We start from the raw sequence: 15,505 nt of genomic DNA, 5'->3' as shown, positions 1-15,505 counted from the left end.
TGTCCCTGGGCCCTTTTCTCAAGCGTGCATGTGATCTGTCTCTACACTTCTCAGGGGGAGTTGCCCTGGTAGGCGTGCCGTCTGCGGGGAAGGAAGGAACACCTGGGTTTCCCCCGAGGAGCGGAGGCGTTTGGGAGTCCTGGAATCTGTGCGTCCGGTGGGGCGCCCGAGGCTGGAGGACCGCTCAGGACGGTAAGCTTTCCTGTGCCCAGCCCGTTGATGGGGTCTTTAGGGTTTCGCAGGCCTGCCCGGTCCTACTTCTCCGCAGGCCACCCGTGGCACGCCCGGGTGCACCGCTCGAGCAGACTGTGTGTTGCTGCTGCTCGGTGGCGCGAGCCTGGGTGCTCCAGGGCGCCGGAGGCGTCTGAGGCCATCGGCTCGCCCACTGCCCAGCGTGCGCTGCCCACCGTCCAGCGGCCTCGAGTGTGCTTGGATCGATGATGACTCCCCCATAAAAACATTCCTTGGAAAAGCTGAACAAAATGAGTGAAAACTCACTACCGTCGTTCTCATCGGAACTGAGGTCCAGCACGTTGCCTGGAGCGGGGACTGCAGGAGTGAGGGACAGCTCCACTGGTTCACATGTGCTGCAGCTGCCGGGCCTTCAGCAGCGCAGGGTCTCCCATCTTGTGGGCGAGAGGGACATTCCCCTAGTTGGATGTGTGAGGGCACGGGAGGAGAGTCGGTCCCTGGCTGAATGGCCCCTGTCCGGTGAGGCGGTGGTCCTGAATGGAGGCGTGCGTGCGGTAGCAGTGGGGAGTGTGCAGGAGGCCTAGGCTTGGTGAGCCGATAGGGCGGGCGTGTTTTGCCCCGGTGGACCTTACGACGGGGCCCCTCGCGGCCTGTGTCTGAGGGCAGGAGACGGCCCTGCTTTCGCTGATGAGGACCCGAGGCCGGGGCTTCAGGCACACGTGGGAGTTGCTTTTGTGATTGGTGAGGAGAGGTGAGTGGCAGTGGTGATGGGGTCGAAGGAATAGAGGTTGGGGGACGCGGCTGGCGGCCGCTCTCCGTGTCCCCTGCACCCAGAATGGGGCCATGAGGATTTCCACCACCTCCTCCCGTGCCCCCTGCCCTGAGGTCCAGATATGCAGGTGGCCGACGGCCTCGGCGGGAAGGGAAAGCCAAGGGTAGGGTCAGCGCGTGCATGCACACGCGTGCGTGTCGTGGATCGTCTCCTCTGTGCAGCTTCCGTCCTGGCTTCTCTGTCCTCGGAGTTGTCCGGGCAGCGATAGGTGTCCGAGAGGGGACTGCGTGGAGAGGTTTCAACGTGGGGGAGCACGGTGCTCCCGCACAGGACCTTGTCATGCCCAGGATTCTTCCTCGCGGAGCAGGGCGCTCCATGGTGGGCGGTCGTAGCCGTGCCTCGCCGAGGGCCCGTGAAGTGCCTTTGCGGGCCAGACTCTCGGGCTCCACCTGGCCTTGGCCCCTGTGCCTGTGGGTCCACAGTCGCCCCTCCCAGGGTCCATGCATGGAGGGTGGCAGTTGCGATCCACTGGCACGGGTGTCTCTCACTGGGCCCGCCCACGGCCATGTTCATCCTCGGAGAGCGGTTGGCACAGCGCAGGCACCTCCAGTGCAGTGTCATGGAAGGCGTCCCGGAGAGAGCTTCTCCGGTCCGTGGATGCGTGGGCATGTCCTAGTGCTTCAGGTGTGACCTGTTGGGGTCCCCTTTGAGTTTGGGTGGTTATGCCGCTGTCGCTCTCCTAGCCCGCTGTCGTTGGTAGTGTGGCACTTTGGGGATGAAAGGTTGGATTTCGTGGGGTGGGCTCAGGGAAGGTTGAGACGATGGGCCCCTGTCGTCCTCCAGCTGAGGTAGAAGACGTGCACGTTGTCGTTGAGGTCGTGTCTCGGGAGTGTTGGGTTGCTGGCATGGGGGTGAGGATTGGGTCAGCTGTGCTGTGTGACTGACCACCACTTTGCACAGGGGCAAGGGCTGAGAAGGCCTACGGGTGCGAGTGTGCCCTGAGTGCTGCAGGGTGAGGGACGTGGGTCGTCCTTGAAGACGACCCAGTCCGTTTGGTCTTTCTGTCGGCTGAGCGAGGGCCCGCGGAGGTAGCTGACCGGAGGACGCCGGTGGTGTGAAGAAGCCTGAGCCCCAGGGGTGGTCCGGCTCTGCCCTTGAGGCCGTGTCCCCGAGAGACGTGCACACGGGCTGTTGTAGCGGTGGTTTGTGCAGCTGTGGGTGGTTGGTTGTCAGCCAAGTGGGCTTTGCCCCGGGGGGCTCTCGGAGACAGTATCTCCCCGTGGACTTGGGAGCCCAGGTGAGGAGGAGCGTGCACAGGCAGTTGGTGTGTGCTTTTACCACACGTGAGGCTGTTAGAGAAGGAGCATCTGGACTGTCTGAGCGACGGTGAGGGAGGGGTCAGAGGTGACGTCCATTGGAGAGAAGGCCTGTTCGTGAGCAGTAGGTCTGCAGAGGGGTGTGGGAGGCCTGGGAGCCATACGCAGTGACCGAGGGGCTCGTGAAGGTGTGGAGGTCCACACGTGCACCCTAGGAAGCGACGCACAGGCTCGCACGGACCCGAGTCCCCCCACGTGCTGCACAGGGATCTAGCAGGAGGGACACGTGTTCAGTGAGATGAAGAGATCTAGTGCGAGGAGATGGGAAGCAGATGCGAGAGTTGACCCGGCGGGACGCTTTGGCACTGAAGGATTCGACCAGTGTCCCTGGGCCCTTTTCTCAAGCGTGCATGTGATCTGTCTCTACACTTCTCAGGGGGAGTTGCCCTGGTAGGCGTGCCGTCTGCGGGGAAGGAAGGAACACCTGGGTTTCCCCCGAGGAGCGGAGGCGTTTGGGAGTCCTGGAATCTGTGCGTCCGGTGGGGCGCCCGAGGCTGGAGGACCGCTCAGGACGGTAAGCTTTCCTGTGCCCAGCCCGTTGATGGGGTCTTTAGGGTTTCGCAGGCCTGCCCGGTCCTACTTCTCCGCAGGCCACCCGTGGCACGCCCGGGTGCACCGCTCGAGCAGACTGTGTGTTGCTGCTGCTCGGTGGCGCGAGCCTGGGTGCTCCAGGGCGCCGGAGGCGTCTGAGGCCATCGGCTCGCCCACTGCCCAGCGTGAGCTGCCCACCGTCCAGCGGCCTCGAGTGTGCTTGGATCGATGATGACTCCCCCATAAAAACATTCCTTGGAAAAGCTGAACAAAATGAGTGAAAACTCACTACCGTCGTTCTCATCGGAACTGAGGTCCAGCACGTTGCCTGGAGCGGGGACTGCAGGAGTGAGGGACAGCTCCACTGGTTCACATGTGCTGCAGCTGCCGGGCCTTCAGCAGCGCAGGGTCTCCCATCTTGTGGGCGAGAGGGACATTCCCCTAGTTGGATGTGTGAGGGCACGGGAGGAGAGTCGGTCCCTGTCTGAATGGCCCCTGTCCGGTGAGGCGGTGGTCCTGAATGGAGGCGTGCGTGCGGTAGCAGTGGGGAGTGTGCAGGAGGCCTAGGCTTGGTGAGCCGATAGGGCGGGCGTGTTTTGCCCCGGTGGACCTTACGACGGGGCCCCTCGCGGCCTGTGTCTGAGGGCAGGAGACGGCCCTGCTTTCGCTGATGAGGACCCGAGGCCGGGGCCTCAGGCACACGTGGGAGTTGCTTTTGTGATTGGTGAGGAGAGGTGAGTGGCAGTGGTGATGGGGTCGAAGGAATAGAGGTTGGGGGACGCGGCTGGCGGCCGCTCTCCGTGTCCCCTGCACCCAGAATGGGGCCATGAGGATTTCCACCACCTCCTCCCGTGCCCCCTGCCCTGAGGTCCAGATATGCAGGTGGCCGACGGCCTCGGCGGGAAGGGAAAGCCAAGGGTAGGGTCAGCGCGTGCATGCACACGCGTGCGTGTCGTGGATCGTCTCCTCTGTGCAGCTTCCGTCCTGGCTTCTCTGTCCTCGGAGTTGTCCGGGCAGCGATAGGTGTCCGAGAGGGGACTGCGTGGAGAGGTTTCAACGTGGGGGAGCACGGTGCTCCCGCACAGGACCTTGTCATGCCCAGGATTCTTCCTCGCGGAGCAGGGCGCTCCATGGTGGGCGGTCGTAGCCGTGCCTCGCCGAGGGCCCGTGAAGTGCCTTTGCGGGCCAGACTCTCGGGCTCCACCTGGCCTTGGCCCCTGTGCCTGTGGGTCCACAGTCGCCCCTCCCAGGGTCCATGCATGGAGGGTGGCAGTTGCGATCCACTGGCACGGGTGTCTCTCACTGGGCCCGCCCACGGCCATGTTCATCCTCGGAGACCGGTTGGCACAGCGCAGGCACCTCCAGTGCAGTGTCATGGAAGGCGTCCCGGAGAGAGCTTCTCCGGTCCGTGGATGCGTGGGCATGTCCTAGTGCTTCAGGTGTGACCTGTTGGGGTCCCCTTTGAGTTTGGGTGGTTATGCCGCTGTCGCTCTCCTAGCCCGCTGTCGTTGGTAGTGTGGCACTTTGGGGATGAAAGGTTGGATTTCGTGGGGTGGGCTCAGGGAAGGTTGAGACGATGGGCCCCTGTCGTCCTCCAGCTGAGGTAGAAGACGTGCACGTTGTCGTTGAGGTCGTGTCTCGGGAGTGTTGGGTTGCTGGCATGGGGGTGAGGATTGGGTCAGCTGTGCTGTGTGACTGACCACCACTTTGCACAGGGGCAAGGGCTGAGAAGGCCTACGGGTGCGAGTGTGCCCTGAGTGCTGCAGGGTGAGGGACGTGGGTCGTCCTTGAAGACGACCCAGTCCGTTTGGTCTTTCTGTCGGCTGAGCGAGGGCCCGCGGAGGTAGCTGACCGGAGGACGCCGGTGGTGTGAAGAAGCCTGAGCCCCAGGGGTGGTCCGGCTCTGCCCTTGAGGCCGTGTCCCCGAGAGACGTGCACACGGGCTGTTGTAGCGGTGGTTTGTGCAGCTGTGGGTGGTTGGTTGTCAGCCAAGTGGGCTTTGCCCCGGGGGGCTCTCGGAGACAGTATCTCCCCGTGGACTTGGGAGCCCAGGTGAGGAGGAGCGTGCACAGGCAGTTGGTGTGTGCTTTTACCACACGTGAGGCTGTTAGAGAAGGAGCATCTGGACTGTCTGAGCGACGGTGAGGGAGGGGTCAGAGGTGACGTCCATTGGAGAGAAGGCCTGTTCGTGAGCAGTAGGTCTGCAGAGGGGTGTGGGAGGCCTGGGAGCCATACGCAGTGACCGAGGGGCTCGTGAAGGTGTGGAGGTCCACACGTGCACCCTAGGAAGCGACGCACAGGCTCGCACGGACCCGAGTCCCCCCACGTGCTGCACAGGGATCTAGCAGGAGGGACACGTGTTCAGTGAGATGAAGAGATCTAGTGCGAGGAGATGGGAAGCAGATGCGAGAGTTGACCCGGCGGGACGCTTTGGCACTGAAGGATTCGACCAGTGTCCCTGGGCCCTTTTCTCAAGCGTGCATGTGATCTGTCTCTACACTTCTCAGGGGGAGTTGCCCTGGTAGGCGTGCCGTCTGCGGGGAAGGAAGGAACACCTGGGTTTCCCCCGAGGAGCGGAGGCGTTTGGGAGTCCTGGAATCTGTGCGTCCGGTGGGGCGCCCGAGGCTGGAGGACCGCTCAGGACGGTAAGCTTTCCTGTGCCCAGCCCGTTGATGGGGTCTTTAGGGTTTCGCAGGCCTGCCCGGTCCTACTTCTCCGCAGGCCACCCGTGGCACGCCCGGGTGCACTGCTCGAGCAGACTGTGTGTTGCTGCTGCTCGGTGGCGCGAGCCTGGGTGCTCCAGGGCGCCGGAGGCGTCTGAGGCCATCGGCTCGCCCACTGCCCAGCGTGCGCTGCCCACCGTCCAGCGGCCTCGAGTGTGCTTGGATCGATGATGACTCCCCCATAAAAACATTCCTTGGAAAAGCTGAACAAAATGAGTGAAAACTCACTACCGTCGTTCTCATCGGAACTGAGGTCCAGCACGTTGTCTGGAGCGGGGACTGCAGGAGTGAGGGACAGCTCCACTGGTTCACATGTGCTGCAGCTGCCGGGCCTTCAGCAGCGCAGGGTCTCCCATCTTGTGGGCGAGAGGGACATTCCCCTAGTTGGATGTGTGAGGGCACGGGAGGAGAGTCGGTCCCTGGCTGAATGGCCCCTGTCCGGTGAGGCGGTGGTCCTGAATGGAGGCGTGCGTGCGGTAGCAGTGGGGAGTGTGCAGGAGGCCTAGGCTTGGTGAGCCGATAGGGCGGGCGTGTTTTGCCCCGGTGGACCTTACGACGGGGCCCCTCGCGGCCTGTGTCTGAGGGCAGGAGACGGCCCTGCTTTCGCTGATGAGGACCCGAGGCCGGGGCCTCAGGCACACGTGGGAGTTGCTTTTGTGACTGGTGAGGAGAGGTGAGTGGCAGTGGTGATGGGGTCGAAGGAATAGAGGTTGGGGGACGCGGCTGGCGGCCGCTCTCCGTGTCCCCTGCACCCAGAATGGGGCCATGAGGATTTCCACCACCTCCTCCCGTGCCCCCTGCCCTGAGGTCCAGATATGCAGGTGGCCGACGGCCTCGGCGGGAAGGGAAAGCCAAGGGTAGGGTCAGCGCGTGCATGCACACGCGTGCGTGTCGTGGATCGTCTCCTCTGTGCAGCTTCCGTCCTGGCTTCTCTGTCCTCGGAGTTGTCCGGGCAGCGATAGGTGTCCGAGAGGGGACTGCGTGGAGAGGTTTCAACGTGGGGGAGCACGGTGCTCCCGCACAGGACCTTGTCATGCCCAGGATTCTTCCTCGCGGAGCAGGGCGCTCCATGGTGGGCGGTCGTAGCCGTGCCTCGCCGAGGGCCCGTGAAGTGCCTTTGCGGGCCAGACTCTCGGGCTCCACCTGGCCTTGGCCCCTGTGCCTGTGGGTCCACAGTCGCCCCTCCCAGGATCCATGCATGGAGGGTGGCAGTTGCGATCCACTGGCACGGGTGTCTCTCACTGGGCCCGCCCACGGCCATGTTCATCCTCGGAGAGCGGTTGGCACAGCGCAGGCACCTCCAGTGCAGTGTCATGGAAGGCGTCCCGGAGAGAGCTTCTCCGGTCCGTGGATGCGTGGGCATGTCCTAGTGCTTCAGGTGTGACCTGTTGGGGTCCCCTTTGAGTTTGGGTGGTTATGCCGCTGTCGCTCTCCTAGCCCGCTGTCGTTGGTAGTGTGGCACTTTGGGGATGAAAGGTTGGATTTCGTGGGGTGGGCTCAGGGAAGGTTGAGACGATGGGCCCCTGTCGTCCTCCAGCTGAGGTAGAAGACGTGCACGTTGTCGTTGAGGTCGTGTCTCGGGAGTGTTGGGTTGCTGGCATGGGGGTGAGGATTGGGTCAGCTGTGCTGTGTGACTGACCACCACTTTGCACAGGGGCAAGTGCTGAGAAGGCCTACGGGTGCGAGTGTGCCCTGAGTGCTGCAGGGTGAGGGACGTGGGTCGTCCTTGAAGACGACCCAGTCCGTTTGGTCTTTCTGTCGGCTGAGCGAGGGCCCGCGGAGGTAGCTGACCGGAGGACGCCGGTGGTGTGAAGAAGCCTGAGCCCCAGGGGTGGTCCGGCTCTGCCCTTGAGGCCGTGTCCCCGAGAGACGTGCACACGGGCTGTTGTAGCGGTGGTTTGTGCAGCTGTGGGTGGTTGGTTGTCAGCCAAGTGGGCTTTGCCCCGGGGGGCTCTCGGAGACAGTATCTCCCCGTGGACTTGGGAGCCCAGGTGAGGAGGAGCGTGCACAGGCAGTTGGTGTGTGCTTTTACCACACGTGAGGCTGTTAGAGAAGGAGCATCTGGACTGTCTGAGCGACGGTGAGGGAGGGGTCAGAGGTGACGTCCATTGGAGAGAAGGCCTGTTCGTGAGCAGTAGGTCTGCAGAGGGGTGTGGGAGGCCTGGGAGCCATACGCAGTGACCGAGGGGCTCGTGAAGGTGTGGAGGTCCACACGTGCACCCTAGGAAGCGACGCACAGGCTCGCACGGACCCGAGTCCCCCCACGTGCTGCACAGGGATCTAGCAGGAGGGACACGTGTTCAGTGAGATGAAGAGATCTAGTGCGAGGAGATGGGAAGCAGATGCGAGAGTTGACCCGGCGGGACGCTTTGGCACTGAAGGATTCGACCAGTGTCCCTGGGCCCTTTTCTCAAGCGTGCATGTGATCTGTCTCTACACTTCTCAGGGGGAGTTGCCCTGGTAGGCGTGCCGTCTGCGGGGAAGGAAGGAACACCTGGGTTTCCCCCGAGGAGCGGAGGCGTTTGGGAGTCCTGGAATCTGTGCGTCCGGTGGGGCGCCCGAGGCTGGAGGACCGCTCAGGACGGTAAGCTTTCCTGTGCCGAGCCCGTTGATGGGGTCTTTAGGGTTTCGCAGGCCTGCCCGGTCCTACTTCTCCGCAGGCCACCCGTGGCACGCCCGGGTGCACCGCTCGAGCAGACTGTGTGTTGCTGCTGCTCGGTGGCGCGAGCCTGGGTGCTCCAGGGCGCCGGAGGCGTCTGAGGCCATCGGCTCGCCCACTGCCCAGCGTGAGCTGCCCACCGTCCAGCGGCCTCGAGTGTGCTTGGATCGATGATGACTCCCCCATAAAAACATTCCTTGGAAAAGCTGAACAAAATGAGTGAAAACTCACTACCGTCGTTCTCATCGGAACTGAGGTCCAGCACGTTGCCTGGAGCGGGGACTGCAGGAGTGAGGGACAGCTCCACTGGTTCACATGTGCTGCAGCTGCCGGGCCTTCAGCAGCGCAGGGTCTCCCATCTTGTGGGCGAGAGGGACATTCCCCTAGTTGGATGTGTGAGGGCACGGGAGGAGAGTCGGTCCCTGTCTGAATGGCCCCTGTCCGGTGAGGCGGTGGTCCTGAATGGAGGCGTGCGTGCGGTAGCAGTGGGGAGTGTGCAGGAGGCCTAGGCTTGGTGAGCCGATAGGGCGGGCGTGTTTTGCCCCGGTGGACCTTACGACGGGGCCCCTCGCGGCCTGTGTCTGAGGGCAGGAGACGGCCCTGCTTTCGCTGATGAGGACCCGAGGCCGGGGCCTCAGGCACACGTGGGAGTTGCTTTTGTGATTGGTGAGGAGAGGTGAGTGGCAGTGGTGATGGGGTCGAAGGAATAGAGGTTGGGGGACGCGGCTGGCGGCCGCTCTCCGTGTCCCCTGCACCCAGAATGGGGCCATGAGGATTTCCACCACCTCCTCCCGTGCCCCCTGCCCTGAGGTCCAGATATGCAGGTGGCCGACGGCCTCGGCGGGAAGGGAAAGCCAAGGGTAGGGTCAGCGCGTGCATGCACACGCGTGCGTGTCGTGGATCGTCTCCTCTGTGCAGCTTCCGTCCTGGCTTCTCTGTCCTCGGAGTTGTCCGGGCAGCGATAGGTGTCCGAGAGGGGACTGCGTGGAGAGGTTTCAACGTGGGGGAGCACGGTGCTCCCGCACAGGACCTTGTCATGCCCAGGATTCTTCCTCGCGGAGCAGGGCGCTCCATGGTGGGCGGTCGTAGCCGTGCCTCGCCGAGGGCCCGTGAAGTGCCTTTGCGGGCCAGACTCTCGGGCTCCACCTGGCCTTGGCCCCTGTGCCTGTGGGTCCACAGTCGCCCCTCCCAGGGTCCATGCATGGAGGGTGGCAGTTGCGATCCACTGGCACGGGTGTCTCTCACTGGGCCCGCCCACGGCCATGTTCATCCTCGGAGAGCGGTTGGCACAGCGCAGGCACCTCCAGTGCAGTGTCATGGAAGGCGTCCCGGAGAGAGCTTCTCCGGTCCGTGGATGCGTGGGCATGTCCTAGTGCTTCAGGTGTGACCTGTTGGGGTCCCCTTTGAGTTTGGGTGGTTATGCCGCTGTCGCTCTCCTAGCCCGCTGTCGTTGGTAGTGTGGCACTTTGGGGATGAAAGGTTGGATTTCGTGGGGTGGGCTCAGGGAAGGTTGAGACGATGGGCCCCTGTCGTCCTCCAGCTGAGGTAGAAGACGTGCACGTTGTCGTTGAGGTCGTGTCTCGGGAGTGTTGGGTTGCTGGCATGGGGGTGAGGATTGGGTCAGCTGTGCTGTGTGACTGACCACCACTTTGCACAGGGGCAAGGGCTGAGAAGGCCTACGGGTGCGAGTGTGCCCTGAGTGCTGCAGGGTGAGGGACGTGGGTCGTCCTTGAAGACGACCCAGTCCGTTTGGTCTTTCTGTCGGCTGAGCGAGGGCCCGCGGAGGTAGCTGACCGGAGGACGCCGGTGGTGTGAAGAAGCCTGAGCCCCAGGGGTGGTCCGGCTCTGCCCTTGAGGCCGTGTCCCCGAGAGACGTGCACACGGGCTGTTGTAGCGGTGGTTTGTGCAGCTGTGGGTGGTTGGTTGTCAGCCAAGTGGGCTTTGCCCCGGGGGGCTCTCGGAGACAGTATCTCCCCGTGGACTTGGGAGCCCAGGTGAGGAGGAGCGTGCACAGGCAGTTGGTGTGTGCTTTTACCACACGTGAGGCTGTTAGAGAAGGAGCATCTGGACTGTCTGAGCGACGGTGAGGGAGGGGTCAGAGGTGACGTCCATTGGAGAGAAGGCCTGTTCGTGAGCAGTAGGTCTGCAGAGGGGTGTGGGAGGCCTGGGAGCCATACGCAGTTACCGAGGGGCTCGTGAAGGTGTGGAGGTCCACACGTGCACCCTAGGAAGCGACGCACAGGCTCGCACGGACCCGAGTCCCCCCACGTGCTGCACAGGGATCTAGCAGGAGGGACACGTGTTCAGTGAGATGAAGAGATCTAGTGCGAGGAGATGGGAAGCAGATGCGAGAGTTGACCCGGCGGGACGCTTTGGCACTGAAGGATTCGACCAGTGTCCCTGGGCCCTTTTCTCAAGCGTGCATGTGATCTGTCTCTACACTTCTCAGGGGGAGTTGCCCTGGTAGGCGTGCCGTCTGCGGGGAAGGAAGGAACACCTGGGTTTCCCCCGAGGAGCGGAGGCGTTTGGGAGTCCTGGAATCTGTGCGTCCGGTGGGGCGCCCGAGGCTGGAGGACCGCTCAGGACGGTAAGCTTTCCTGTGCCCAGCCCGTTGATGGGGTCTTTAGGGTTTCGCAGGCCTGCCCGGTCCTACTTCTCCGCAGGCCACCCGTGGCACGCCCGGGTGCACTGCTCGAGCAGACTGTGTGTTGCTGCTGCTCGGTGGCGCGAGCCTGGGTGCTCCAGGGCGCCGGAGGCGTCTGAGGCCATCGGCTCGCCCACTGCCCAGCGTGCGCTGCCCACCGTCCAGCGGCCTCGAGTGTGCTTGGATCGATGATGACTCCCCCATAAAAACATTCCTTGGAAAAGCTGAACAAAATGAGTGAAAACTCACTACCGTCGTTCTCATCGGAACTGAGGTCCAGCACGTTGCCTGGAGCGGGGACTGCAGGAGTGAGGGACAGCTCCACTGGTTCACATGTGCTGCAGCTGCCGGGCCTTCAGCAGCGCAGGGTCTCCCATCTTGTGGGCGAGAGGGACATTCCCCTAGTTGGATGTGTGAGGGCACGGGAGGAGAGTCGGTCCCTGGCTGAATGGCCCCTGTCCGGTGAGGCGGTGGTCCTGAATGGAGGCGTGCGTGCGGTAGCAGTGGGGAGTGTGCAGGAGGCCTAGGCTTGGTGAGCCGATAGGGCGGGCGTGTTTTGCCCCGGTGGACCTTACGACAGGGCCCCTCGCGGCCTGTGTCTGAGGGCAGGAGACGGCCCTGCTTTCGCTGATGAGGACCCGAGGCCGGGGCCTCAGGCACACGTGGGAGTTGCTTTTGTGACTGGTGAGGAGAGGTGAGTGGCAGTGGTGATGGGGTCGAAGGAATAGAGGTTGGGGGACGCGGCTGGCGGCCGCTCTCCGTGTCCCCTGCACCCAGAATGGGGCCATGAGGATTTCCACCACCTCCTCCCGTGCCCCCTGCCCTGAGGTCCAGATATGCAGGTGGCCGACGGCCTCGGCGGGAAGGGAAAGCCAAGGGTAGGGTCAGCGCGTGCATGCACACGCGTGCGTGTCGTGGATCGTCTCCTCTGTGCAGCTTCCGTCCTGGCTTCTCTGTCCTCGGAGTTGTCCGGGCAGCGATAGGTGTCCGAGAGGGGACTGCGTGGAGAGGTTTCAACGTGGGGGAGCACGGTGCTCCCGCACAGGACCTTGTCATGCCCAGGATTCTTCCTCGCGGAGCAGGGCGCTCCATGGTGGGCGGTCGTAGCCGTGCCTCGCCGAGGGCCCGTGAAGTGCCTTTGCGGGCCAGACTCTCGGGCTCCACCTGGCCTTGGCCCCTGTGCCTGTGGGTCCACAGTCGCCCCTCCCAGGGTCCATGCATGGAGGGTGGCAGTTGCGATCCACTGGCACGGGTGTCTCTCACTGGGCCCGCCCACGGCCATGTTCATCCTCGGAGAGCGGTTGGCACAGCGCAGGCACCTCCAGTGCAGTGTCATGGAAGGCGTCCCGGAGAGAGCTTCTCCGGTCCGTGGATGCGTGGGCATGTCCTAGTGCTTCAGGTGTGACCTGTTGGGGTCCCCTTTGAGTTTGGGTGGTTATGCCGCTGTCGCTCTCCTAGCCCGCTGTCGTTGGTAGTGTGGCACTTTGGGGATGAAAGGTTGGATTTCGTGGGGTGGGCTCAGGGAAGGTTGAGACGATGGGCCCCTGTCGTCCTCCAGCTGAGGTAGAAGACGTGCACGTTGTCGTTGAGGTCGTGTCTCGGGAGTGTTGGGTTGCTGGCATGGGGGTGAGGATTGGGTCAGCTGTGCTGTGTGACTGACCACCACTTTGCACAGGGGCAAGTGCTGAGAAGGCCTACGGGTGCGAGTGTGCCCTGAGTGCTGCAGGGTGAGGGACGTGGGTCGTCCTTGAAGACGACCCAGTCCGTTTGGTCTTTCTGTCGGCTGAGCGAGGGCCCGCGGAGGTAGCTGACCGGAGGACGCCGGTGGTGTGAAGAAGCCTGAGCCCCAGGGGTGGTCCGGCTCTGCCCTTGAGGCCGTGTCCCCGAGAGACGTGCACACGGGCTGTTGTAGCGGTGGTTTGTGCAGCTGTGGGTGGTTGGTTGTCAGCCAAGTGGGCTTTGCCCCGGGGGGCTCTCGGAGACAGTATCTCCCCGTGGACTTGGGAGCCCAGGTGAGGAGGAGCGTGCACAGGCAGTTGGTGTGTGCTTTTACCACACGTGAGGCTGTTAGAGAAGGAGCATCTGGACTGTCTGAGCGACGGTGAGGGAGGGGTCAGAGGTGACGTCCATTGGAGAGAAGGCCTGTTCGTGAGCAGTAGGTCTGCAGAGGGGTGTGGGAGGCCTGGGAGCCATACGCAGTGACCGAGGGGCTCGTGAAGGTGTGGAGGTCCACACGTGCACCCTAGGAAGCGACGCACAGGCTCGCACGGACCCGAGTCCCCCCACGTGCTGCACAGGGATCTAGCAGGAGGGACACGTGTTCAGTGAGATGAAGAGATCTAGTGCGAGGAGATGGGAAGCAGATGCGAGAGTTGACCCGGCGGGACGCTTTGGCACTGAAGGATTCGACCAGTGTCCCTGGGCCCTTTTCTCAAGCGTGCATGTGATCTGTCTCTACACTTCTCAGGGGGAGTTGCCCTGGTAGGCGTGCCGTCTGCGGGGAAGGAAGGAACACCTGGGTTTCCCCCGAGGAGCGGAGGCGTTTGGGAGTCCTGGAATCTGTGCGTCCGGTGGGGCGCCCGAGGCTGGAGGACCGCTCAGGACGGTAAGCTTTCCTGTGCCCAGCCCGTTGATGGGGTCTTTAGGGTTTCGCAGGCCTGCCCGGTCCTACTTCTCCGCAGGCCACCCGTGGCACGCCCGGGTGCACCGCTCGAGCAGACTGTGTGTTGCTGCTGCTCGGTGGCGCGAGCCTGGGTGCTCCAGGGCGCCGGAGGCGTCTGAGGCCATCGGCTCGCCCACTGCCCAGCGTGAGCTGCCCACCGTCCAGCGGCCTCGAGTGTGCTTGGATCGATGATGACTCCCCCATAAAAACATTCCTTGGAAAAGCTGAACAAAATGAGTGAAAACTCACTACCGTCGTTCTCATCGGAACTGAGGTCCAGCACGTTGCCTGGAGCGGGGACTGCAGGAGTGAGGGACAGCTCCACTGGTTCACATGTGCTGCAGCTGCCGGGCCTTCAGCAGCGCAGGGTCTCCCATCTTGTGGGCGAGAGGGACATTCCCCTAGTTGGATGTGTGAGGGCACGGGAGGAGAGTCGGTCCCTGTCTGAATGGCCCCTGTCCGGTGAGGCGGTGGTCCTGAATGGAGGCGTGCGTGCGGTAGCAGTGGGGAGTGTGCAGGAGGCCTAGGCTTGGTGAGCCGATAGGGCGGGCGTGTTTTGCCCCGGTGGACCTTACGACGGGGCCCCTCGCGGCCTGTGTCTGAGGGCAGGAGACGGCCCTGCTTTCGCTGATGAGGACCCGAGGCCGGGGCCTCAGGCACACGTGGGAGTTGCTTTTGTGATTGGTGAGGAGAGGTGAGTGGCAGTGGTGATGGGGTCGAAGGAATAGAGGTTGGGGGACGCGGCTGGCGGCCGCTCTCCGTGTCCCCTGCACCCAGAATGGGGCCATGAGGATTTCCACCACCTCCTCCCGTGCCCCCTGCCCTGAGGTCCAGATATGCAGGTGGCCGACGGCCTCGGCGGGAAGGGAAAGCCAAGGGTAGGGTCAGCGCGTGCATGCACACGCGTGCGTGTCGTGGATCGTCTCCTCTGTGCAGCTTCCGTCCTGGCTTCTCTGTCCTCGGAGTTGTCCGGGCAGCGATAGGTGTCCGAGAGGGGACTGCGTGGAGAGGTTTCAACGTGGGGGAGCACGGTGCTCCCGCACAGGACCTTGTCATGCCCAGGATTCTTCCTCGCGGAGCAGGGCGCTCCATGGTGGGCGGTCGTAGCCGTGCCTCGCCGAGGGCCCGTGAAGTGCCTTTGCGGGCCAGACTCTCGGGCTCCACCTGGCCTTGGCCCCTGTGCCTGTGGGTCCACAGTCGCCCCTCCCAGGGTCCATGCATGGAGGGTGGCAGTTGCGATCCACTGGCACGGGTGTCTCTCACTGGGCCCGCCCACGGCCATGTTCATCCTCGGAGAGCGGTTGGCACAGCGCAGGCACCTCCAGTGCAGTGTCATGGAAGGCGTCCCGGAGAGAGCTTCTCCGGTCCGTGGATGCGTGGGCATGTCCTAGTGCTTCAGGTGTGACCTGTTGGGGTCCCCTTTGAGTTTGGGTGGTTATGCCGCTGTCGCTCTCCTAGCCCGCTGTCGTTGGTAGTGTGGCACTTTGGGGATGAAAGGTTGGATTTCGTGGGGTGGGCTCAGGGAAGGTTGAGACGATGGGCCCCTGTCGTCCTCCAGCTGAGGTAGAAGACGTGCACGTTGTCGTTGAGGTCGTGTCTCGGGAGTGTTGGGTTGCTGGCATGGGGGTGAGGATTGGGTCAGCTGTGCTGTGTGACTGACCACCACTTTGCACAGGGGCAAGTGCTGAGAAGGCCTACGGGTGCGAGTGTGCCCTGAGTGCTGCAGGGTGAGGGACGTGGGTCGTCCTTGAAGACGACCCAGTCCGTTTGGTCTTTCTGTCGGCTGAGCGAGGGCCCGCGGAGGTAGCTGACCGGAGGACGCCGGTGGTGTGAAGAAGCCTGAGCCCCAGGGGTGGTCCGGCTCTGCCCTTGAGGCCGTGTCCCCGAGAGACGTGCACACGGGCTGTTGTAGCGGTGGTTTGTGCAGCTGTGGGTGGTTGGTTGTC

The 15,505-nt window shown here is 63.5% G+C and overlaps 6 non-coding genes across 6 annotated transcripts; all 6 read left to right on the top strand.

The window, feature by feature from the left end:
- The first annotated feature begins 431 nt into the window (after positions 1-431).
- LOC134374272 (small nucleolar RNA SNORD116) lies at positions 432-527 on the top strand. The gene has a single exon (XR_010023140.1). It is a non-coding gene; the product is annotated as a small nucleolar RNA SNORD116 (small nucleolar RNA).
- A 2,566-nt stretch (positions 528-3,093) lies between these two features.
- On the top strand, positions 3,094-3,189 carry LOC134374271 (small nucleolar RNA SNORD116). Its single transcript, XR_010023139.1, has one exon. It is a non-coding gene; the product is annotated as a small nucleolar RNA SNORD116 (small nucleolar RNA).
- A 2,566-nt stretch (positions 3,190-5,755) lies between these two features.
- LOC134374270 (small nucleolar RNA SNORD116) lies at positions 5,756-5,851 on the top strand. Its single transcript, XR_010023138.1, has one exon. It is a non-coding gene; the product is annotated as a small nucleolar RNA SNORD116 (small nucleolar RNA).
- Positions 5,852-8,417: 2,566 nt separating this feature from the next.
- Positions 8,418-8,513, top strand: LOC134374269 (small nucleolar RNA SNORD116). The gene has a single exon (XR_010023137.1). It is a non-coding gene; the product is annotated as a small nucleolar RNA SNORD116 (small nucleolar RNA).
- Positions 8,514-11,079: 2,566 nt separating this feature from the next.
- On the top strand, positions 11,080-11,175 carry LOC134374268 (small nucleolar RNA SNORD116). The gene has a single exon (XR_010023136.1). It is a non-coding gene; the product is annotated as a small nucleolar RNA SNORD116 (small nucleolar RNA).
- Positions 11,176-13,741: 2,566 nt separating this feature from the next.
- LOC134374267 (small nucleolar RNA SNORD116) lies at positions 13,742-13,837 on the top strand. The gene has a single exon (XR_010023135.1). It is a non-coding gene; the product is annotated as a small nucleolar RNA SNORD116 (small nucleolar RNA).
- The last annotated feature ends 1,668 nt before the right edge of the window (positions 13,838-15,505 follow it).

This window comes from Cynocephalus volans, chromosome 3, assembly GCF_027409185.1.
Source record: "Cynocephalus volans isolate mCynVol1 chromosome 3, mCynVol1.pri, whole genome shotgun sequence".
NCBI lineage: Eukaryota > Metazoa > Chordata > Mammalia > Dermoptera > Cynocephalidae > Cynocephalus > Cynocephalus volans.
The sequence above is the reverse complement of the archived record's forward strand: the minus strand, read 5'-3'. Positions and strand labels throughout refer to the sequence as shown.